This window comes from Mytilus galloprovincialis, chromosome 10, assembly GCF_965363235.1.
Source record: "Mytilus galloprovincialis chromosome 10, xbMytGall1.hap1.1, whole genome shotgun sequence".
NCBI lineage: Eukaryota > Metazoa > Mollusca > Bivalvia > Mytilida > Mytilidae > Mytilus > Mytilus galloprovincialis.
In genome coordinates this window covers 75,305,093-75,331,236 of record NC_134847.1, presented here as the reverse complement: position 1 = coordinate 75,331,236, position 26,144 = coordinate 75,305,093, and the positions used below count along the sequence as shown (strand labels likewise).

The following is a 26,144-nucleotide window of genomic DNA, read 5'->3' as shown; positions in this document are numbered from 1 at the left end:
GAAACCCTAGAGGTCATTGCCTTGTCATTGTTTTTATATCTTGAAAATATTTGAGACCCCTTATACCATACATGTTTTGCTTTAACATGCCAAAATGCATTTGATGGTATATATAGTGCACAAGGGATCTTCCATTATGTAGAAATAAGGTTAACTCCCCTACCCTTAACCGTTTATTTGTTTCTCGAAAATGCACGAATGTTATATATATGGGATGAGTCTTCAAGTGTTATCCACATCTCCATCAATTCTAAATGTACAAATGTCTGTGGAATGGCAGAGATCCTTACCCACAAACCATACTTTTTTAGCAAATAAAAAGGATAGGAAAAAGATACCAAAGGGGTATTCAAACTCAAAAGTTGAAAATGTTCTGACGCCATGACAAAAAAAAAAAAAGAACCAAAACATAACATAAATTTACAAAACACAACCTAGAAAACTAAACACGATCCCCACCCAGAACTGGAATATCGATACATATAATGCAACTGGTATATAATATGAGTTCACAGAGGAAGATACATTTTTGATGCCGGTGTCTGAGGTAAATCTTTGTTTGATTCGTGTCTGCATCCTATTACAATCAGTTCTTTTATGTCATGTTACTTATTTGAATATAGTATTTTGATTATAATGTTTGCTGTTTACAATTATTTAGATTCATCCTCCGAGGTAAATTAGGTTCAGGTGCGAATAAATCAAATATATATATGAGTTGTTGAAGATCATGGCAAAACATAAAGATCTACGACAGATACCGGACAACGGGGGATTGCCAGATTAGTTACAACTGTATCAAAAAGATAATATCATGTAGTCTAAACTTTTCTGTTGTAACTCAACATCTTTTCCTTGACTGCTTCTCAACATGTAGTTACTTCCCAACAAGACACGAATGCATATAGATGACATTGTAAAAGTATAAATATTCCCCTTGAGTTTTTATGCATATCAGGTTCAAATTTTGCACGGAAGACGGGTGTAAGAAAGATATCCATTGTTTACACCTGTAAATTGCTTGCATTTTTTAGATATATAATATGTTATACTCACTTCATTAAACTCATCTTATATCTTATCGTTTAAATCCAACTACTTTCGTTTTCCTTTCTCCGAAACAATGGCTCAAGTTTTGACAACTAGAAATCAATTCTTAAAATATACCGACGTCTTATAGGTAAAATGTCCTCTCTCAAGTCTATAGCTGTAGAAACAGCAATTGAACGACTGCGCAATAGTAGTGTTTGAAATTATCAAATGCGTAGAAAGAGGAAATGCATGTTCTCAATGAAGTGAACAAGGTAAACAATAATGTGTTGTTATTATCATTAATTTCGTAACATTGATTTTAAACATATATTGAATCTTTGATCAAAAGATCCGTAGTAAGGATAGATTTTTAAAAATTTGTAGAAATTTAACTATATCAATGCTTATGCGTTAGGATCTATGTTTAATACATTCTAGTAAAGAACAATTTAAGAAATTCTCACACACCTCTCCCTGTGACTCGTAAAAAATACTGTCGATTTGATATAACTACCCTCTTTTTATTTAATTAAATGATGAGAGCTTTCAATCATATAGGACACGTGCACACTGGGGCTAAATCAATGTTAGTTTCGAAGAACACAACAGCATCGTCAACATTAGTATCAGATATCCCGTTTGCTAAAAAATATCTACGATACAGCCAAACTTAATAACCAAATCTTTATATCTGTAAATGTCATACAGGTTCAAAGAAATGTGTGATAGCGTAATCTCTTCTTGTATTAAGTTTGAAAAAAATCAATAGTTTATTAAAACAGTCGAATGAATTGAAAGAATAGCTTATATTTAAAAAAAAAGTAATAGAGTTTTGATTGCTTTTGAAATAAGTGCTGTAGTCCAGTTTGATATTTTCACGAAGGACTAAAATCTGTAGAAATCATACAGGTTTATTTTTTAATCGTATCGAAGATGCCACTACAAACACGGGCATAGAAAATTGGTCAGGAGTTATGCACACCATAAGAAAAGACCACAGATATTTTATTGTTCAAATTGGAGGATTTGAACTCTAGAGAACGAAAAATCCACTCCTCTGTTCTTACAATCAATTTTAGTAAAGAGTGTCCCTAAAAGTACCAGAAATGATCAATAAAAACAGAGGGATGAAAGATACTAGGGGGGACAGTCAAAATTTTGACAGGTACAAGACCAAATAACAACGTTTCATTGTTCCATCGCTCAGTAAGATGTAGTATGTAACACTACGCAAGGGTGTCGTCTGGTTTACTAAGATTTTTTTATCCAAGGCTTAGATTACCTTAGCTGTGAATGGCACAACGTTTTAGAATTTTGGGTCCTCAATGCTCTTCAACTTTATATTTGTTTGGTTTTTAAACGAAACACGCTTCTGATGTTTAAAATTATACCCCTGATACCTTTTACAACTATAATCGTTAACTCAGCTAATTAAATTACAAGTATAAGTGGAATCCAGAAAAGATGATTGGCTAGGTCACTGGCCCGTTTAAAGTACTAGTAATTATTCAAAAAATTATATAAGTTATGAGCCTCAATGTTTAAGGTATTATTGTTTTGCATTCGCATTTAGACTTTGGTATCTAACAGCATGGTTCAAAAAAACAAAAGGTAAGACGTTTAAACTCTCAAATGAACAGTAGCTACGAACTTGAAAAAAGTCTGAATATGTTTTGTTTTGTTTCAAATTTCACTAAATAAGGAACTGTAAAATAATATTTCTCTATTATCGGACAATTGTGGTACTATTGTGTAAAAAAAAAGCTGCCAACATCGATGATATGGTATTCTCTTGCAGGTAAATAGTTCAACTCCTTATTCATGCAAACGTCAATTCAACCCTTTACTGGGATAAGCAGGTTTGGTTATTTAACAGAGACGAAAATGGGTGTCAGAAAATAACGAAAAGTATTGCATTGTTCATTATGTTCCAATTTAAGCCATGGTCCATTGTTTATGACAAAAATACAGAAAATAAAATCATACAAGTGAGAGGTTTGGTTAGCTATAATTGCAGGTTTAATCCACTATTTTATACATAAGACATTGCCTGTACAAAGTCAGGAATATGACAGTTGTTGTCTATTTGTTTGATGTGTTTGAGCTTTTGATTTTGTCATTGGATTATTGACTTGCCGTTTTAAATTTTCCTCGGAGTTCAGTTTTTTTTGTGATTTTACTTTATATAAGGGGTCCGAAGGATATCAATTTTCTTTCATGTATGTTTGAAAGTGGTGTTGTTTTTTTTTTAATTTTTTTTAATGGTTCTCAAAATGTAGGTCTGATGGTTGACGACGACCAACGAGTGGTGACAATATCCATCATGTTCAAAAATGTAGCATTGTGAGATAACTTTGACTATTAATCAATTCTTAAAAGACGTATTTACCTCTATGAAATTGAATTCACTGGTGACCATAAATTTAAAACTTATCTTCAGAGATTCATTAAAATCAATAAATTTTTGTATCTAACAATATGCAATACATATATTTCTGATTATATATGACTTATAGGTATATATGTTTTAAACACGTAAGTTGCAATTTGATAAATACTATAACTTAAACAGAATATTTTAAGCACGTTATCTGTACGTTGCTAACCTTCAACATTATGAGCTAAACAAACACAACGTCATTGATTTAAACTGGATATGTCGTATTACCATAGTATTGTATAAAATATTGATACAATGTTTCATATAGACATTATAAGATATTTATAGCCATAAAATCTGATATAAAAAAATAGAAACTAATCAAATATGGTGTCCTCATTTGTAGACTAATGCAAACGAGTACGGTTACCCATGGCTGTTAGTATCAGTGTCGTTTGGTCTCATTTTGAAAGAGTATGACTAGCGTAAGCGACAACATTTTATAGCCCTTCATCAATTTCTGAGTCAGGACAGCTCAGATTGCCAAATTGTTTGTATCAGTATCAAAAATAAATTCTTTGTTAAGATCTGGATATCTGAGAACGGATGCGTTGATTAATTTACATTTGAATTGGTAAACAGATTGAAGTACTAATTTTTTTAATAAATTTTCTATAGTACCCGCAAAGACACAAAAAAGGAATAAACTTCAGTTACAATTGTAGTGTCGGGTCACTCTTTCACAACCTCAATTATGTCAGGGAAGGTTGATATTCCTTCCTCGGAGACAATAGGTCCTAAAAAACTAACCTTGATGGTACACAAGGGGCACTGCTTCGCCTTCAGCTTTAACCCATTTAAGCCTATCGAAACCTTGTCGTAGGTTGTCAAACATCCTATTTAGTGTTTTTCAAAACACGATTATATCGTCAATGTTAACCAGACATGTCTCCCACTGTAAACCAGTGAGTATGGTTTCCATCAATCGTTCAAATGTTTGTGTAACGCAACACACCCCGAAGGACATGACCTAGTAAGTGTCACACTGTTTAAACATCTATAATCTACCGAAAAGCTGTAGCTGTAGTCCTTTTTCTTTTCTAAGACTATCCTTGCCGCCCAGGGTTTTTGGGAGGTTTCAATAATCCATTTTTGTAACATTCTGTCAAAATTGTCATTTAGTAAAAAGTAAAATCACTAAAATACTGAACTCAGAGGAGAATCCAATCGGAAAGTCCATAATCACATGGCAAAACCAAATGACAAAACACATAAAAAATGAATGGACAAGAACTGTCATATTCCTAACTTGGTACAGGCATTTTCAAATGTAGAAAATGGTGGATTAAACCTGGTTTTAAAGTGCTAAACCTCTCACTTTGATGACAGTCTCATCAAATTCTGTTATATTTACACTGATGCGTGAACTAAGCAGACATAATAAATAAAATAGTCAAAATATCGGTACTGCAGTCATCATCGTGTTACAATTTTAAAAGGAAAAATTTAACAGAACACAAAACACATCTATCTACAAACACATTCATTGATTCGCGTGACTGACGTTAAAAAATGTAATACGTCACATAAATTTGTCGTTTAATGTATATACAAACAATTAAAAAATTTCACATGGGCAATGTTAGCATACCGGATTAAAAAAATTAAGGTATGTAAGAATTAATTTCAGAAATAGACCGAGATTTAAATAGTTCAAAAGTTATATAGAATTTATAAGAATCCACAAATAGTTTATTCCACTACGCGATTGAATAATTATGACGTTTGTGGTTCAACGTATTTTCCTATTCATACAAGATAATACAAACACATTGACAGGGTGTTTGAGTACCGATCCACGTCAAATGGATATCACATGCTCATTGTTGAAGGCCGTACGGTGACCTATAGTTGTTAATGTCTGTGTCATTTTGGTCTTTTGTGGATAGTTGTCTCATTGGCAATCACACCACATCTTCTTTTTTATATCACATAAAACAATCCAACAGTAAAAGTGATATTAATAATAAAACAATGACAAATGAAAGAACAACATAACACGTTGTTAAGATGATAAACAAGATCAGTACGCAGAATCAAGTTCATCAACTTTCTACTCAGACACTGATGACGTTTTACAAAATCGGAGTAGGAGCTGCAAGCTCTTGAATATCGAATAAGTTGGGAAATATATATCCCATATGCAGGTGAAGTTGGTATTATGCTACTTAGGTGGGTGAAATTTATAATTTCAAAATTAAAATCGTCTCGTTTGTCATATATTCTGGTACTGAGATGACTGTGTAAGTCAAATTCGAGATATAAGTCTAAAAATGAGGCGGAGGAAGCCGTGTCTGTTGTTTCTTTAATTTCTAGTTCTGGGGATATATTAGAAAAGTTCGGATTGTTTATGGAAAGAACATCATCAATATTTCTGAAAGGGAAATTAAATAATCTGGCTTCTATGATCCTCTTGTTTTTGACAAGTGTCTGAAGGAACACTGATTCATATGAAAATAAGAAGAGGTCGGCAAAAAGAAGCGCACAGCATACTGACCACTTGTTCTTCTGTGTAGCATGTTTTACCTTTTTGTTTATCACTTTTAACGAAACATGTCTGATCATATCTCAAAGTAATAAATTTATAGCGTATGCTACCATTGTTATGTTGAAAGGCATTGTGGATTATATCTTTTAAGCGATGTTTTAATTTAACATGGGAAATGGTGGTATACAGGGTTGAAAAATCAAAAGTTTTGATATAACTAATTTCAGAAAAAGACCGAGATTTAAAATTGTCTAGAAGTTCTTTAGAATTTTTAAGAATCTACATATGGTTTATACCACTACGCGAGTAACCAGTTTCACATTATTTCTGAAGACACTCTTTCACTGCAGACAGAATTTTAGTCAATCTAATGGACAATTCTTTAGTGGAACATGAAGATGAGCCAGCAATATACCGTTTTGTACGGAATTTTATGGAGCTTTGGTATCCAATACAAACAAGGTTAGTTTTCCAATTTGGTGTTCAATGTTATGTTTATTGAAGCCATGAAGGACTTATGATTTGCTAAAATCTCATCCTTATCAAATGCTATGTCTTTGTATGTGGAATTACCCGAGTGCTCATTTCTACCTAATTCTTTTACAAGACATTCGTAGTAATACGATTTACATACAAAGACAATATTATTTGAATCTTTGTCCGCATGAACAACAACATACTTATCATGAAGAGATGATAGACATTTCATGGCCTCTTTGTCTCTGAAAACGGACTTTGGTCGATCGTTCACACAGGTTTTCAACTTGTGAATGCGACGTTTTATCAGAGACCTGATAGTTTTAACCCATTCTGACAAAGTGTCCAGTTCAACGTCTTCTCGCTTAGCCCATGCTCTGGCGTAGTCCTCAATGGAATCAATAATTATTTTGAAATTATGGTTCCAATTGATGTGTTTGGGTTCTCTAAACTTAAGACCATGAGAAATTACCTTTCGGAGATTTTAATGTTGAATTATGTTTAGATCCGCATTATAACATGACCAGAGGGGCTGTAATTGTAAGGCGAGTGGGAACAGTCACATGTCGGAGGTTCTTTTAGGTATTGCTCTAAGTCAAGGTCCTGCAATGCTTGTTTTTAGTTAAATATTTAAGGTGTTTGTTTATAGTTACATATTTTTAACTGATTTAATGATTGGGTGTTCAACGAGGTGGTTCTTCACATGGCCTAATGTTTCCCGTTTTAATTTCGTGTTTAACAAGATTGGCCCTTCCCAAGTCAACATCAGAAGAAGCAAACAAGTCTTTTTTTCTATCAGCAAAGATCTGAATTTGTGTTTGTCTTTCGATGTCAGTTCGTCTGATGCCCTGTCCAAAAGATCTTGAAGATCTGATCTAAGTCCGTCACGTTTCTGTCCATTTGAACAAACATTTCCGTCTAGTACTAGGTCAACCTCAGACATTTAGGCTTTAGTAGTTCCAAGATAGATTGCCTAAGGATCTATCTCTGATCTTATAAATCTAACAGGGACATTTTCGCCTGACCTTACCCAAGTTCTATCATTCAAAATGTAGTCTTTTCCTCTATTATTATTTGGTTCTAACAAAGCATTGTCAGCAGGTAATTTTTCACCTTCTGCTTAGAAAACCGGATGACAAATTTCTGACCTTGCCTGTACGATAACCGCTTCTGAAGAAACCGATAGCTTACAGCCTATTAATCCCTGAAAACACAAATCTTCCTCACAATTCCCAATACTAAAGAGCCCATTTCAACATCAATTACACAATTATGTTGTTTAATGAAGTCCAAACCAAGTATACCATCAACTTGCAGATCAGTCACTTTTTATTACAGCTTCAGATTGCAACTTATTTTGACCGAAACACAGATTCCTCGAAGCTTTAGCTTATTGCCACATACTGACCTAACACAATTGTTTTAGTTTCGTTTAGATAGGATGTATCTAATGAAATCAACACATCGTTTAACTTGGAAGAAACCTATGTCAAACTTAGTTTCAATGTCTCCTACATTTAGTTTGACAAACATACCAGAACAGAAAATTAAAGTAAGCAACCAACATAGACATTCACAAACGTTTGGTTAGACAAGATTCTTCAATGTGGTTTTAACATCGTATTTGTGATGGTTCCATCAGTGATAAGTAATCAACTGCCTCATCTGATCCACTGGATATAATTTCATATTATTTAGTTTCGAGCCTATTAACATTACCGAAACGAAAAGTCCTCTTTACTTAATAAAAACTAAATAAAATCGATGAGGATTTTTAACAAGGACTTAAGAAACACTAACAATTAAATTCTCGATTGAACTGTTAGTGACATCATTATGAATTATAATATCAAAACTTGTTTTTAGAATAAAGAGTCTCTTTATTCGTCTCTATATTTTACAGTTATGTATATCGTGAATGTTACTTGCAAATTATTTCCTTGTTTAACATGTTAAAATATGTTGCTCAACATGAAACATAAATATAAATCGAGGCGTATAGCGGTTAATACACACACAATGATCAGGATATCACAAGTCTTTATAAAACGGATAGAAACAATTGTACATATATTGCAGCAGTGGTAAATACTTAAAAGTTAAAATAAAAAACTGTGTTTTGATTTTAGTGCAATGTTGTTCTGACCAATGATCTATAGTTATGGCGACAAACACAATTTATGTATCCGGTGGGGACCAGGATGAGGAGTTAGAAACAGAGATAGTTGAAATATATACAGCTGGACCAAATAAGTCAGGTAGGTTTAATTTAACTTAAATGGTATATATGAATTCAGAAACAGTGCAACGGTTAATGTGAAAGATAAACATACATTTATGATGAAATATCAGCGCATTACACAGGTAATTAAAATTCAAGTACTAAATTAAAAGTAAAATTTATAGGAAAACAAGTAAAACAAAATAATGAAAATTCTTTATTAAAAAAGCAAAATTGCTATGTTGGTATAATTGGATTTCCTACACCTACATGTATGGCTTGAAGTTTAAATTTGTGTATAATTCAAGACATTATGTACCTGGTATGATTGTTACGAAATTAGATATTTATATTATACAGCTTAGTAACATATACAATCTTTAAGTTTCTGACATATTACAAAATGACGATTTTAATAGGTTCTGATAGTTTTGGATCTTGAACAAACACAAGCATAAATTCCAATGAAAATAAAAATTCAAAGAAATATTTTCAAGGTAGTCGTTTGCCTGTTTTCGTTTAAAACAAAAATATATGATCGTCTCGCTTCAGATTCCATTGTTTTATTTATTATGGCTACATTTAGTTAATATTATAGTAACACTAAAATGAACAGTACTAAACATCAAATATATGAGAAAACATAAAATAATTTTTTGAATACTCATTTGAACTCTTTTTATATTTGCTGACGGTGTGTATTAAACTGGCTTTGATTCTTTTAATACATTGATGATTAAAATATTTTTTCCCAGTTAAATTTACAGTGCATATTGACGTCAAGTGCCCTAATCAGTATTCACCGCTACTAAAAGCAGGAAGTGTGTGAATTGATTGATTTCCCTATGTGTCATCCAAAAACCAATTGTCTCTTTGATCATATCTTATACGTCTGTTTTGGTAACTAAATTGGTTGTATAAATTAGTTTGTTGTTATTTTAATTATATATATAATAAGCGTACTTATATTTGATTAATTTTGTTTAACAATTCCTAAGCATTGAAAAAGGATCTACAGGAGGCAAAAGTTTTAAACATTTTTTTGTCATCCTAAATTGAATTTATTACACTTATGTCTAGTAGTTCTTAATTTATGATATGGTACAAACATCAACAGAAAATATCAATTTGTTTTGTCCCCGAATGACTTTAAATATGTTAAAATATATTTAAAATAATGAAAAAGCTCGAAATTATCTCCCTTTGGTGTAAAAATAACATTGTTTAGCATTAAAATTAAAATATCTGTTTTAACTCATCGGTGACTTTTTATTTTATAATTGTGTAAGCTGTACTTAAAATAAGCAATTGTAAATCAAAGCGATTTCTGTTATTTTGTTCTGTTTTTATTTCGATATTACCGCTATTCCCCCTATTAGCTCAACAGAAAAAAAAGTACCTTAATAAAAACGCATGCTTCTTTCGAAGAAAGATAACGAGCCTAAATGAAAGGTTACCCCAATTTTTATTTTATTTTTCTATTAATTATATGATAAAGTTCCTTTATAGGAAAAAAAGCGAAATCCTATATTTAGAAAAACAATGGATGCATACCCCCGAACCCCCTTAAATATTTCTATAAGTTACAAATTTAATCACAAAATCCTAACTTTGCTATTCGTGATTTTTAACATCGTCTCTCCAATTTCTGTAAAAGAAAAGTCTTAATATTCTAGATTAAGTTCGATTATGGATTGTTATCTCTACAAGCAATTTACTTTGTCTTCATATATCAACTAATGTATTTTAAAGACATGCTATGTCCTACTGTTAAAATATAAAAATATAGGGAATGTTCTATATTTACGTTGATATTTAAGGATTTTAACACACACACCCTTTTCCCCCTTTGGAAACAAATAAGCCCTGTATATTAAAGGCGAGTTGTGTCTTAACTTTGACTATCAAAGATAATTTTTATTTGTTTTGAGTCAAGGTAACACATGCACACACCCTTTTCCACCTTGATAAAATCCTGGCTGCTTGGTTGGTATTGATTTATTGTGCAAATCATTGTGAATACAAATAGACATTGCAAAGAATGACGAAATGTTACTATTATTTTGAATTTTCGATTTGAATTTATTTTGTTTTGTAGTGATCAATGCTGACCTAGATGACAATCAGAAAAGATGGCTAATTATTGGTATTTGTATTCAGACAGTTTTATCTCCAACGCTTCGAAATTATATGGAACCAGTTGTACACAATTTGTATAATTCATTACAAAAGACTAATGGAATTCAAACACAAGCATATCCAATGCAACTTAAAAAATACCCCAAATCAGCAAAAACATTTTTAAATTATGAAGCTATCAATAACAACCGTTTAATACCTCGAGTTCGAAGAAAACCAGATGTTAGCAAATACGATTTCAAAGTGTTAAATCATGTAGACTTCTCAAAATTATTCTTGAAATCTTTCATGGCACATTACACGGCTTTTGATGAAACATGTGACTTGTCTGCAATTCTTGGGATTATCATCAGCATTGACAAGTTTCCCCCAATAGTACAGAATGTTGCTTTAAAGGTAAGTTCCTGTAAAGAAAGAGCTCTTTATATATTCAGCAGGTGATCGTTGGTCAGTTTGAAGCGGCAATTACTTGGAGAAAGTGCTCTCTCAATATTACAGAAGTTACTCGTCAGGAATCAAGCTGAAGTTCATGAGATATAATTTTTCGTTTTTTAAATATAAAGAAGATTGGTACGAAAAGATAATTATAATAGGTAATAGGGCACATTGCAGAAAAGGAAACGGGATTGTAGTTACGACATTATAAGGAACATATCCGATAATATCTGTAAAAATTTCATTGAATATGGACTACGTACTGAACTCCGAAATATGTAAATGAACCAACATAAATTTAAACAAGAAAAACAAAGGCCAAATTGTTCGGACATATATAAAACTGTGGAGGTGTTAAAAATGTTTTGTAAAATCTAAACCCTCTAGCCATTGTGGAATAAAAAGCACACAGCAATACGCTTAGTAAATAGAAACTAATGAGAATTACAATTTACATTGCAATTCTAAGAGGAGAATCCAATCAACACCAGCATATTGTGTTCAAGATTTACAACACGGAGTAGGGAGGTTTCATTCATATTATCATATTATGTCATAATGTCGTTTATTTGTACCTGTAACGTAATATTGTCATTTTCACGGTATTTTGAACATTGTCATATAAGCAGGATGTTTGGCTAGCTATGAAACCAGGTTCAAACCATCATTTTTTCTTAAAGTCAGGAATATGGCAGTTGTTTTCAACTTTTTCTGTGTATAATGGCTTTTTGTTTGTAGCAGTTCAATGTTTCTGTTTTTCCAAAGTTTTACTCTTATGGTTGATGTGTCACTCTCTGTTTTGATTTTTGACCCGGATTTGTTTTCAATTAATCTATTTATGACTATTGAACAGCGGTATATTTTTTTGTTTTAAGATTGGGACACAGTGATGACTGCTGTGCAACTATTTTAGCTATTTTACCTATTATGTCTGTTTTGTTCACTCAGCGTTGTAAATATAATGGAATTTGATGCGACTGTCATACCAGTGAGAGGTTTAGCGCTATAAAACTAGGTTTAATTCACCATTTTCTACATTTGAAAATGCCTGTTCCAAATCATGAATATAACATTTGGTGCCCATTCGTTTGATGTGTTTTATCATTTAATTTTGCCATTTGATTAGGGACTTTCCGTTTCGAATTTTCCTCGAAGTTCAGTATTTTTGTGTCAATTGAGAACCGAAAAAATTTAGTCCCTGAAATTTTCATCCCGGACAGGGAATCGAACCAACCAGGAACCTTTGTGTTAGTAGTCCGATGCACTAACCACTACACTACGGCTCTCATGACTTAAAAATGGTTGTAAGAGTTTCATGAATTTCCCATTACTTAGATGATAATAATATGTCTTTTTTTATTACATGTATTTAAGGTACGTTCTGATGTGAGGAACCCATGGGCACACTGTAATTTTGATGAATGGGACACTATTAAATATCAAACTGTGTTCCAGTTGATGCATCAACTAGTTGTATGTCTTCAGTTAAACACAGCAGATGAAGTAAACATCGCTGCAGAGTTAACCAAATGGGAGAAAAACGGTAATTTGTAAAACTTTCATCATTGCATGTGAGGTAATAAAACATATTGATTATTGTACAAATCATTGTTTTATTGTCAAAATCATTTGAGCTTAAATGACAAACAGCTTTTTATAACAAGCTCCTTTGTTTTATGTTTCGGGTTTTTTTAAGCACATTTTTAAAAAAATGCCTGTGTTCAATAGAAATAAAAATTTAAACAAAATTAAAATGAAATTCTTCCAAATTAAAACCAGAAAACAATAACCACAGTAGTTTACCGATGTTCAAATGTGTTAAAATCTTAAATCAAAAAAGAAGAGAAAAATAAAGGTTACATACAATACCAGCCAGAATTGCATCAACTTAAAAAGGAAAGAGACCTTGATGAAGTGGACATGATAAAGCGTCTCGTCACTGTTTGCTTCACCCGCCAAGCAAATTCACACTCAGTCAAATTGTCAGAATCGGGGGTAGGACAAAATGTTGTACATGAATAAAGCATACATTGGATTTACGTCTTTTAGACAGCAACCCAATATCATGAAAACAAACATATATTTAGAGGTTTATACTGAGACCACTTGAATCATTTGTTTTGCAAGTCTCAATGCGTTAGATCGTCTAGTAAAGTTGCGTAAGGATTACTACCGTATTCTTTTCAGTCGTATATTTATTAATGTAGTCAACACCTGTACATGATTTTTGATTTGATGAACTTTAGTTGTATTGTTACCATAAGATTGTTCACGGTTTTAACTTTATATTGATGGTTTTCTTTTCATTTCGCAGGATTTATGTTCCTACAAGGCTATGCGGTCGACCTGCAAGTTGTAACGGATATTAGGCAACAAACACGTGCTTTAGCTGATTATTCATTGAAAATGAAATCAGGTTTGGACTCGACATTTATAGAGGTCCATGAATCTCTGCACAAAATAAATGAAGAAATCGAATTTGCTTGTAACCGATTTAGTATTATTGAATCGAAACAAAATCGACAAGAAACAGTTATTGATAACTTGAATGAAGGCATTAGCGTTTTATATGACAGAACATTGGCTATTGAAATGGTCCAAAGACACCATGGAACGAATATCAAAGAACAAAATGCAGATATTTCCATAATTAATAACAATGTAGATATATTAAAAACTGGAAATGAATCAACGGCAAAAAAAGTGAATGAACTCGAAAACGAAAATAAAAAAATAAACGAAGTTATATCACACATTAAAATTGACATCACTGAAATAAAAGATGACATTAACGACTTCAGAAATTATTTGCCATTGTCTAGACCTTGCGGAAAAACTTTTTTTTATCCACCCAATCGACCAGAACATTTTGTTGCGCGAGAAACGGAACTTTGTAAGATTAAGGAGGTTTTTTTATGCAATAGTAAAAGAAATCACACTTTAGTCATTTGCGGTTTAGGTGGTTGTGGAAAGACAACACTTGCAATTGAATTTGCATGGCGATCACATGAGTTTTATCCAGCCGGTGTATTTTGGATGTCAGCAGAGACACAAGATACATTAGAAGATTCACTTACAACTTTAGCAATTGACGTTGATACAACTGGAAAAGACTTTAGAGAAACTTTTAAAAGAACCCTCAAATGGTTGTCATGTTTGAATGAAAGATGGCTTTTAATTGTTGATAACGTTGATGAGGAATATCTTTCTGATAATACCAAAGAATTATTGGTTGGAACATGGAAACGTAATACCCGCGGACATCTTATTATAACTAGCCGCCGTGAACCAAATGCAATTGAGGAGTCTATAGTTGTAAAGTTCGGAGACTGCATTATTCTTAATGTATTTGAAGCTCAAGAGGGATTACATTTTCTTAAGAACAGAACAGGAAAATGTTTCGACAGTGAAGACGGTATCGTTATTTCACTAGTAAAAGAGCTTGGAGGCTTGCCATTAGCATTGGAACAAGCAGGGGCCCATATAAAAAGCATAAAATGTTCTTTCGCTGACTATGTCTTAAAATTCGAGAAGAAACGATTAAAATTATTGAAGGCAGCACCCTCTGTAAGGAATATCAGCAAGGATAGACTAGCAATAACGACAACTTGGCAATTAAACATTGATTATATAACTAGGCAATCGGAAAATGAAGGCCTAGGCAGTGCTGCTGTAACCATTATGGAAATTGCATCGTTTTTGTTTGCTGATGACATTCCCAAAGAACTTATAAATATTGGAAGTCCACATGTAAACGATAGAGATTTGGTTGAAGTACTTGAGGATGAAATGGGTTGCAGACAGATAATTGAAATTTTGACTAGATTTTCGTTATTTCAGCGAATAAATGATTCGTCTCTGTCGGTTCATAGGTTAGTTCAAGAGGTTATTAGGGAAAATATGCAAGTCGAACATCGTAGTCTACTTCTTCACCATGCTTTACGTATGTTAAAAAAAGCATTCGATTCTAGTCAATCCCCAGCGGATGTTCTCATTGACGATCACTTAAGAAAATCTGAAAGGACATCACTTGTAAAATGGAGCAAGTTTGCAGCAAATGCAAATGCAATTAAAGTGTATATCCTTAATGTTAAGAAAGAAGATACTCAAGAGGATCAACTTTTTTTTGATAATGAAATGTTAAAGGTATTACAGACAACAGCCTTATATCACAGTATTCATCAACGACAGGCAATAGCACTTGCAGACCAGGAGCAAATGGTTCGAATAATGACAACTTTGCCGGTTGATACAAAATATTACAATGATCTTACACGAATCAAAATACCGCTGCTCCAAAGCGATAGGGAAACGCTTTTAAACTCCTTAGTGTCTGTTTTACCTGTTGAAAATGAAGAAATTCCAAATTGTAAATCTGCTGTCGCTTCAAGGGTTGAAACATTAAGAATAATTGGAAACGAAGCATTCAAAGAGAAAAGGTATCAGGATGCCATACGATATTACACTGAAGGTATACGTTCATGTCCTGTTGAAAATATTGATAGTAGATTTTTCTCGAATAGAAGCTTAGGTTACATTAAAATAAGAGACTTTGAGCATGCCTTTTCGGATGCAAATAGATGTATTGAAATTGCCCCTGATAATTGGAAAGGATACAGTCGGAAAGCCTACGCCGTTTCGGGATTGATAAAGAATGGATTATTTCCTCCTGCCATGCAAGCAATGGGTCTGGCTTCTGCCTGTATTGCATCCCATAAATATCCACCGGTTCTCCTTGAATATAACATGAAAATATGTTATCCCATTGTATATTATAAAATTGTCGAGAGACCTGAGTGTTTACTACAGAACATGAAGTCTGACAGACCATATACTACATTACTTTTGAGAAAAGGCCAATATGTATTCAACGAACGACTCATTACAACAAAAAGCATTCAAGTCATTGGTATTGAAGACGGCGTTGAATTTAACACTGGTGAATATTTTGATATTAATTGTACACCCAAATGGTTCACAGACGATATTGAACCTGAACAAACGATAAACATCCATTTTGAAAACATAAGTTATGTTTCAGGCAATCAGATCACGGTAAATAAGAATATTGTAGCAACATTTTATAAGTGTAAGTTCACCAACGGACGAAAAGGGTGTGAAGCTACACCAAAGTGTACAGGCAATGTAGGGTGCGTTAATCCAGAGAAATGCAAACAAGATTACCGGGAAAGCTTGTCTGTATTGTGGAGTGTTCCTGTGGGTCAATCCGGTTCTGCTGGAATAGGGGTGTACGATGGTGGAACTGCTTATATAGACTCGTGTATGTTAAACAGATGTGGAGGTGGTGGCGTGTTGTCACATGGAAAAGGTTCTTTGATAGACATCAGAAACTGTACAGTGCAAAATATGAGACACGTTGGAATCGAAGTGAGAGATGAAGGGGCTGTTAAAGTATGTAAAAATAACATATCGGAAAATCAGTCTCACGGTATCTCTATTGGTCCTAACAGTTATGCTTATATTGAAGAAAACATGATTCAGGGAAATGGGGCAGAAGGCATATTGAGTGGAAGAGTATTGGACTCAAATGAATCGCTACAAATGAACGAAAGATGTCAAAATAGGGTCGTACTTATTAATAACCATATAGGACAAAATGGTCTTTGTGGCGTATCATGTGATGGTGGTTTTTTCGAAATCAAAGGAAATAGAATCTTTGCCAATCACCTATGGGGTATGTTTGTTAAAATGCAATCCAATGCCTTTATTCTTAATAATGAAATTTTTGATAACAAATGTGGTGGAATCAGAATTGGCCACAACCATACTGCGAGAGTTATTATAGATGGGAACACCATAAGAGATCACATTGGCCCAGGTATTTATACAGTGAACCCAGAAGAAGGATTAAATAACAAACTCCAGACGAGTAAAAAGTTCTTTTTTGTACGAAACGGATATTCGCTTCCGCCAATAATAACAAGTACCAATTTTCTTAGAAACAACGAAAAAGGGACACAACATCCAACTGATGTCGTTCAACTAGTAGAAGCTTGCGGTTATTGTCGTAGAGTATCACATAATTTGAAAGCCTGTTCAAAATGCAAAAAAGCAACATACTGTTCAAAGGAGTGTCAAACTAAACATTGGTCACGACACAAAATAATGTGTAAACTTTTGAACAGTTCATTTGTTGTTGAAGTACAGATGTCCGAAACTGAACCAAATCATCTTGGGGCACCTCCAGTACAACTACCCCCTAATAAAATTATGAACAACACCAGAACATTCAATCCGAAACTTATAGGAATAAGGGAAGGAATTCCCCCTGACAGAAAAAGTTACAAACGCTTTATAGTGAAGATTCAAGCTGGAAAAGAATATGAATTTTATGACCCGAACCAAAAACTAATGGTATATGACCAAACTGTTACACTTGACATCCAGTTTACTAACCCAACTTTATACCATATTTGTCAGGAATGTGGGGTACTTGCGGGTGCGAAGTTCTCAGTGAAGAAAATATTTTGCTGGGCATCTTTCAAAAACAAAGGGAAAACCCTTTGTTTTTATACAGATAACCTTCCTCCGTTACAAACGTGGTGACGAATAAATGAAAAGGGTTACTGTATAGTCTGATATGTTTATACAACGTCCACATATATATCACTTTTAAAGGTAATGGTTTTCTAGCTGGAGGTTACACAAACAAAATAAACATTAGCGTGTCTACGAAGATGGGCCTTATACCCCCAAACAATACATGCTTTTTGTCCTCAACATTAGTTTTTTAAATATTTTACTTGCATGAAAGTTTTTATTCGACAGCTGATTTTTCTACCTTACATTTTAGTAGAACTGTTATATATTTGTTAGCTTTTTCGTATTGATTGCTGATTGACAATAAATGCTGTGAAATATAAATAAGGAGATGCGGTCTGAGTTCAAATAAGAATATATAAGCAATTGGTGTTCACCGCACGGCCATCAAGAATGAGAAAAACCCAAACCGCATATGTTGATATATGAGTTTTAATCGCTATACGTCACAAAAGTCACTTGATGTCTTACTTAGTTTTATGTTTCTTCATTTATTAGATTCAAATATAAATCATTACACATTTTAAACAAAAAATTTCGACAAAAATAAAATGAGAAGTAAATTAAATCCTTATTTATCACTACAAAAACAAAAGACATTATTTGAGATTAATTTTATGATGCAAAACTTTTAAAAACACTTTTGAAACCATGCAGATTTAACACATTCGTGAGTAGGATATTGTGAGGAATAATTTGTGCAATAATCAGTGGTTGTTGAATGTAAACAGTTCATATTTACCTTTGATAAGACAGTGTGTATTTGCTGAAGCTAATCAAGGGTTTCATGTTTTATAAGATTCTTCTGCAAAGTGTAGATTAAACACGTATTTGGTAACATATATTTTGCAATTATATTTACAGAAATTCGTTCTGGTCCTTTTTCGTAAATGTACAAAAAGGATTCGTTTGTCTTCACACAACCTTTGTATTTTAACTGGACGTTATGTTAGGGATAATAGAAATGAAAGACATTGTTTTTTGTGTGATTTAGGAGTAATAGAGGATGGATTTCATTTCATCCTACAATTAAGCAGATATACTGATTGGCGATAAAAATATATTACTGGTATAGGTCATCAATTTTTAATCAACCCCAGCTTTTGCAGGGATTTGTGTTGCTTAGTCTTTAGTTTGCTATGCTGTGTCTTCTGTACTATCATTTGTCTGTTTGTATTTTTTTATCCATGGCGTTGTCGGTTTATTTTCAATGAGTTTAACTGCCCCTTTGGTATCTTTGGTCCCTCCTTTAAGTAAATAGAGTTATTGTTTGGTAAAAACACAAAACAGCTTTGTAACTTAGGAAAATATGTACATTTATCTTTTTAATTAAGAAACAATTTATTGTAGTAAAAGGTATTTTGTATTGATGAAACTTCTGACGTCACCTATTGTTAATTATGCATATTGTTAATATTGTTTGTAGTATGCCATATGTATAAACTGTTCATGTATTTCATTACACTGATGAGCTTTAAGGTTGAAAGTTAATAAAAAAAAAATTAATTTTAAGTTGAGTTTGAATTTTAGACATTCTACGTAGTAAAACGACGCACAAACTCGTGTTATGGTGACGATACCAGTCGGAGGTAAACCAAAAATGACCATACATCTTTCCTTTAATTCAAACGTAAATTAAGAGGAATATCAAATTGAAAATTAAAAATTGATTTACTACGAATTTCTACATGAGTGCAATTGTAATGCATTCTTGGTAAAATAAATTATAATTTTAATAAAACTAAACTGTTCAAAATCATCAAAGGCAGTATTGTATTTGTGGCACAAGTTTCAATTGTATATGCACTGTAACGTGCAGATATCTTATTTCACCCACAAGGTTATATTTTATGAGCCAATTCAAATATGAATACGATTTGCGCCATTTTAGAGGTAACATAAATTACAATAAACTCATCAAAGATACCAGGATTGAATTCTATAATTACGAAAGACGCGCGTTTCGTTTACAAAAAACTCATCAGTGTTGCTTGAATTTAAAAAAGTTAAACAGGCCAAATAGAATACGAAGTTGAAGAGCATTGAGGACCAAAAGTCCTCAAAGTTTTGCCAAAAGCAGCTTAGGTAATCTATTCCTGAGGTAGAAAACCCGTAGTATTTCAAAAATTCAAATGTTTTGAAAATAGTTAATTCATAGATATGACCATATCAATGATAATTCATGTCAGCACAGAACTACTGGGCTAGTGATACCCTCGGGGAATAAAAACTCAATCAGCAGTGACATCAACCCAGTGGTTGTAAATGAACTCACCATAGATACCAGGATAAAATTTTGTAATTTCGCCAGACGCGCGTTTCCTCATCAAAAGACTCATCATTGACGCTCGAATCCAAAAAATTCCAATGTAAATATTGTCGACGAAATTTGGAAATTTTGTAGGATATTCACGTTGTATAGAGATATGTTCACCTTTAGTGCTGACATGAATTGTCATTGATATGGTTATATATATAATGTTTTTGTTTACAAGTTTTTGATTTATTTTTAAATACTAAGGCTTTTCTACCTCAGGCATATATTCCCTTAGCTGTATTTTGCAAAATTTTGAGGACCTCAATGCTCTTCAACTTCGTATTTTATTTGGCCTTTTTAACTTTTTTGAATTCGAGCGTCACTGATGACTCATTTGTAGACGAAACGCGCGTCTGGCGTATATATATACTAAATTTAGTCCTGGTATCTATGATGAGTTTATTCATACTTTTTTTGTGTGTGCATTTCTGAAATTCACTTTGGTTAACAATACTGCCCATTGCTCAGGTTGTTGTCTCTTACACATAATTCCCGATTCCATTCTCTATTCTTTCTGCGAAGTGACACGATGGACAAACATGGAAATTTGTATTTATTTTTATGACTATGCATACATATTACAATTTCCAAAACATCGTTAACCTGGGCGTGTTTTTTGTTCTTCGGCTGTGAGCCAGAAGAGGTCCATTTCTATTTTTTTGCATTGGGAAGATCTTCTGGCTCTCTTCCGCCCCTTCTTTTTAAACAGGTGGTTTAGACAGCAGAGGCACAAAACAAACATGACGTCGTTTAGTCTAAATGACATTCATAAATTAATTAATGAAGATATACTAGAATGTGAGCTTTGTTATAAACGTTTTTATGGTATGACAGCCTTAGTAGGACATATCTGTAGGACGATAAGCTGGATGAATATGAAACTACACGGACAGTAACAGTTAAGGGACAACTGTTTGAAATTCTAGAGACGGGGTTTTGATTCTTCTTTAGGTACAGAAAACCATCAACATTTTGAAGATTACTTTCCGGCGCATGCCTGATTGAGGTTGCTAGTTCATTTCAATCTTTCTTTTATTTATAAAACTTTACAATTTTATTGAACTTTTAATTTTTTACATTTTTTTTTATTATATTTTGATTAGTGAATAATAACATTAGATGTAGGTTTCATTATAATACGTTATTCTGATTGGCTACCTGCACATCACATGTTATTCCGTAAACAATTGCATTAGACAATAAAATTTATCATACACGATGACACGAGGTCTCACAATAAAGTGCACAGGTGAATTAAATAAAACTGGATAAAAATCGTGATCCTAGTTCAAAAATATAATTATAAGTATTGAATGCTTCTTTTTGAAACTTTATTCCGCGCTTCATACAAAATGTACTTCGGTCAACGTTTTTACACCCCAATAAATTTACAAAAAAAAAGCATTCAATTCTTAATTAACGCTAATTTCAATACTCATGATTGGGATAGTAGTCAGTTTTAATCAATAGATGAGGAATGAAGAAGGAAAGAGGACATCACTATTCATTTTAATTTGTCGCTAATCATGCCTATTTTTGTTTTGCTCTTACCAGGCAACCATATTCATAAACGAAAATTTCCTGTCCCCCAACTCAACAAATATAATAAATATCAGATGTTTTTTTCTTATCTTACACAAGTTTAAATTGATGCTAATTTTTAACGCCCAGTGACAAGTATGTCATGCATGTTCAGGAAAACACGAGAGAAAAAGTTTGGTTTATAATTTTAAAACGGAGAGATGTGATATGATTGCTGATAACGCAACTATCATAATATGAAGTAGTGGATTGAAGGAATAATAGGAAACCGTAAGGCCTTCAAAAACAAAAACGATACTATAAAGCCGTTTAAAAACGCCATGAAAGTGTGAAACAATTCAAACGAGAAAACTAACACGGCCTAATTATACAAAACAAAACAATTTGAAAAATACCAAATATGAGTTGAGACATGAACCTACGAAAACGCTAAACAACATGCTCCTTACTTGGGACAGGTTCATAAAGAACATGGAAGAAGTTGATCATATAACAACGAAGATGTGGTATGATTGCCAATGAGACAACTCTTCACAAGAGACCAAATGATACAAAAATTAACAACCATAAGTCACCTGACCATACGGCTTTTAACAATAAGCAAAGCCAATACCACATAGTGAGCTTTAAAAGCCCCCGAAATCATTTATGTAAAACAGTTCAAAGGAGAAAACTAACGGCTTAATTAATGTATAAAATGAAGTGAACGAAAAACAAAGAAGTAACACAGCAACAAACGGCAACTGACTTACAGGGTTACTGACTTGGGACATACATACAGAATGTGGCGGGATTAAACATAGAAGCGGGATCCCAACCATTTCTTAACCAGGGACAGTGATTTAACAGAACAACAACTAGTTTGTGAGCGCTCGATCCTCCTCGAAGCTGAAACAGTAGCATAGCTCAGTACAATATAAGAACAACCTGTGCAAATCAGTTGCAATTTTGATTTACTGAAAAGGTCGGTACGAGATACTCAAAAGAAACCGGCCAACTAACATTAAGACCATAGACTCAAAACATCGAACTAAGAGTATTTGCAATTACTGGAAGTTTGTTCAAAGCTAGTTTCAACTAGTTTTGAAATAAATCTTGTTCTCCCAGACTGAAGTATCAATCAGTACACAACCAACTAATGAAATTTATTAAAAAGAAAAGTATAGGAAACGTCTGGTTTACGTTGCATACTAACATATGGATCGATATATATTGAAAGCATTTGAAAAGTGATAGTCCGAAGGTTTTGACCATAGAAATTTTGCATTAGAAATAATAGTTAGGACTTGAGAAGATTTTCTTGAAGGACCGCTAGAAAAAATGATTTTGAGAACTTTCTGATAGCTTTGCTTTATACAAAAACAATCCAGTTCGGTTACTTTACAAAAATAAATAGATAGACTAAGATGTCCTTTTTGTAAATTGATCCGAGTCATATTCCAGACAAATATTAACGAATTCTTGTGCAGGATAAGATTATTCTTAAAAATTAAATAGTGGGAGGGGGTAAAGCCTGATTTGTTTAGAAACATTGAATTGAAGAAAAGCATAAAGAAAATTGTAACGAACAGAGCACAATTGTACGCTCATGTATACTGGACGTATCTTATTATTTTTTTTTAAATTCATAAACTTAATTCAATTCATCCAACATAACAAGAACCTGCTGTATTCGACGGCAATTTTTATTTTTATTTTATTGATCTTCCGTAGAATATCTCCAGAAAAGGTTGCTGAATTTACCTCTTGAAGATATTACAGCCAGGTCAAATATCTGTAGTAATAAACAAGACGTATAAACTGGCGATAGATAACAAAGTATGTTTATTTTAATCACCATGGCCAAAACAAAGACAAACAACAGTATTCAAAACACAACATAGAAAACCAAATAATGTAAAAACAGAACCCGAACAAAACCAAGGGTGCGTGAGTACTTCAAGAGCATCTCTACTCTTTTCTAAAAGAAATATTTTAAGTTGTGGATAAAAGAAACATATACAGGTAAAAGAGATTGTCATGAGATTCCATATTAATAACAATAAAAAAGATGTGGTATGATTGCCAATGAGACAACTCTCCACAAGTGACCTTTAAGTGAGTTTTAGCGGGATGTAATCCTCTTTTAACTGATTTTTATTGTACATTCTTATGTTTAACATGTTTAATCCCGCCACATTCTGTATGTATGTGCCTGACCAAAGTCAGAAGCCTGTAATTCAGTGGTTGTCGTTTGTTGATGTGTTATATATTTTGTTTTTCGTTCATTTATTGTACATAAATAAGGCCGTTAGTTGTCTCATTTAAATTATTTTACACTTGTCATTTCGGAGTCATTTATAGCTGACTATGCGATATGAGCTTTGTTCACTGTTGAAGGCCGTACGGTGACCAACAGTAGTTAATTTCTGTGTCATTTTGTCTCTTGTGGAGGGTTGTCTCATTTGCAATCATATCACATCTTGTTTTTTTTCATATTAACTAATTAGATGGATACAAATAGAAATAACTTAAGGTTTTTTGTTTCCTTCATTTTACTCCATAATATCATGTTTATGTCCCACTTACGACAGTAGAGGTGCATTATGTTTTCTGGTATGTGTGTCCGTACGTCTGTTTGTCCGTCTGTCCGTTCGTCTTTCTGTTCGTCCGGCTTCAGGTTAAAGTTTTTGTAGTTTTTGATGAAGCTGCAGTCCAATCAAATAGAAACTTGGTAAACATGTTCCTCATGATATGATCTTTCTAATTTTAAAGCCAAATTAGACTTTTGACCCAAATTTCACGGTCCACAGAACATAGAAAATGAAAGTACAAGTTTCAGGTTAAAGTTTTTGGTCAAGGTAGTTTTTGATGAAACTGAAGTCCAATCAACTTGAAACGTAGTACACATGTTTCTTATAATATGATCTTTCTAAATTTCAAGCTAAATTGGACTCTTAACCCCAATTCCACTTGATGAAGTTAAAGTTCAATCAACTTGAAACTTAGTACACATATTTCCTATTGTATGATCTTTCTATTTTTAATACCAAATTAGATTTTTACCCAATTTCACGGTCCATTGAACATGGAAAATGATTATGCGAGTGGGGCATCCGTGTACTTTGGACACATTCTTGTTTTATTTGTTTTTAAGTAAAACAAAAGTTTAGCTTATATTCGCATTAGTCGTTTTTCAAACGGTAGCCATTTTGTCCAAGTTGATATTTCATTTGTCAAAGCAATAAATGCGGTTTTTTTTCCCCTGATATTTCAATAAGTAATTTATAATTTACCAAAACAAAAGTTAGATACACGAAAAGAACATAAAGTCTAGATTCTTTTTTTATTAACTGCATGTTTGGGTCTTACAGGAATAAAATGCTACGAAACATTACAAAACGGTAGCCATTTTGTAAAAACGTCGAAAAATCCAAACTAACGCTCTTTTTCCAACGTTACATGTGCACAATTTGATCCAATGTATATATCTGATACTTAAAACGAATCGCGTGGTGAAATTTAAAAAAAAAATGCTGTTAAAAGCAAGCAACTTCAAATTACTGGTAAAATAATTTTCAAGATCGGGTTATGATAATTTTATTTAATGGTTGTATTTCGACAAGTTATGTGTCAAGCAAATTACTAATGCAACTCAATTCAAATTAATCAAGGGTAAATATGTTTTTATTTACTTGCTGAGTGTCGGATATATTTGTATTAGGAGTGAATCAAGATATGAAAAATTTACAATGACAGATGATGTACCAGGCAATTTTAGCAGTCTGCGATTAAAGTTTTGTTATAATTCATTTTTTGAAAACCGTATACTTCTGTCGCATTTTTCCTGCGTTCAAGTTCATTACTTACGACAATACAACATTTTAAGGTGAATTAAGGGTAAAAATTATTTAATCAGTTTCCACAACTTGAGGTAAATAAATACATGGTAAATAGACATCACAAAATTAATAGAGACAGTTTTAGAATCAACCAACTACATAAAAAAAGCAAATGAAACGAACATGCAAATTGAATAAATGTACGTCAAAAGTTTCAGAAAACTCATTTGGACGTCGTAGTGGTGTACAACGTCGTGTTGTAGAAACATCGTGCGCAACGTTAGTGTTTTAATAGATATAGGAAGATGTGGTATGGGTGTCAATGAGACAACTCTCCGTAAAAGTTACAATTTATAAAAGTAAACTTTAATAGGTCAAAGTACGGCTCACATCGAACAGCAAGCAATAAAGGGTCCCAAAAAATTACTAGTGTAAAACTATTCAAACGGGAAAACCAACGGTCTAATCTATATAAAAACGAGAAATGTATTATTTGTTGTGATTATATACGTTTTAGTCAACAAAAGAAACGATACACGACTTTTCTTTCAATTAAAGATGAAGTTTTCCGTTTATAGGACCAATATTGAAGGTAGTAATATTTAATGACCATGGAAATATAAATTCGTTGAAAAAAAGAAAATATATTGCTTTTATGACGTCATTTGGCG

The 26,144-nt window shown here is 32.8% G+C and overlaps 1 long non-coding RNA gene across 1 annotated transcript; it reads left to right on the top strand.

Annotated features, from left to right (window-relative positions):
* The first annotated feature begins 1,223 nt into the window (after positions 1-1,223).
* LOC143048393 (uncharacterized) lies at positions 1,224-19,557 on the top strand. The gene is made up of 5 exons (XR_012969811.1): positions 1,224-1,304; positions 8,567-8,695; positions 10,757-11,193; positions 12,607-12,775; positions 13,547-19,557. It is a non-coding gene; the product is annotated as an uncharacterized LOC143048393 (long non-coding RNA).
* The last annotated feature ends 6,587 nt before the right edge of the window (positions 19,558-26,144 follow it).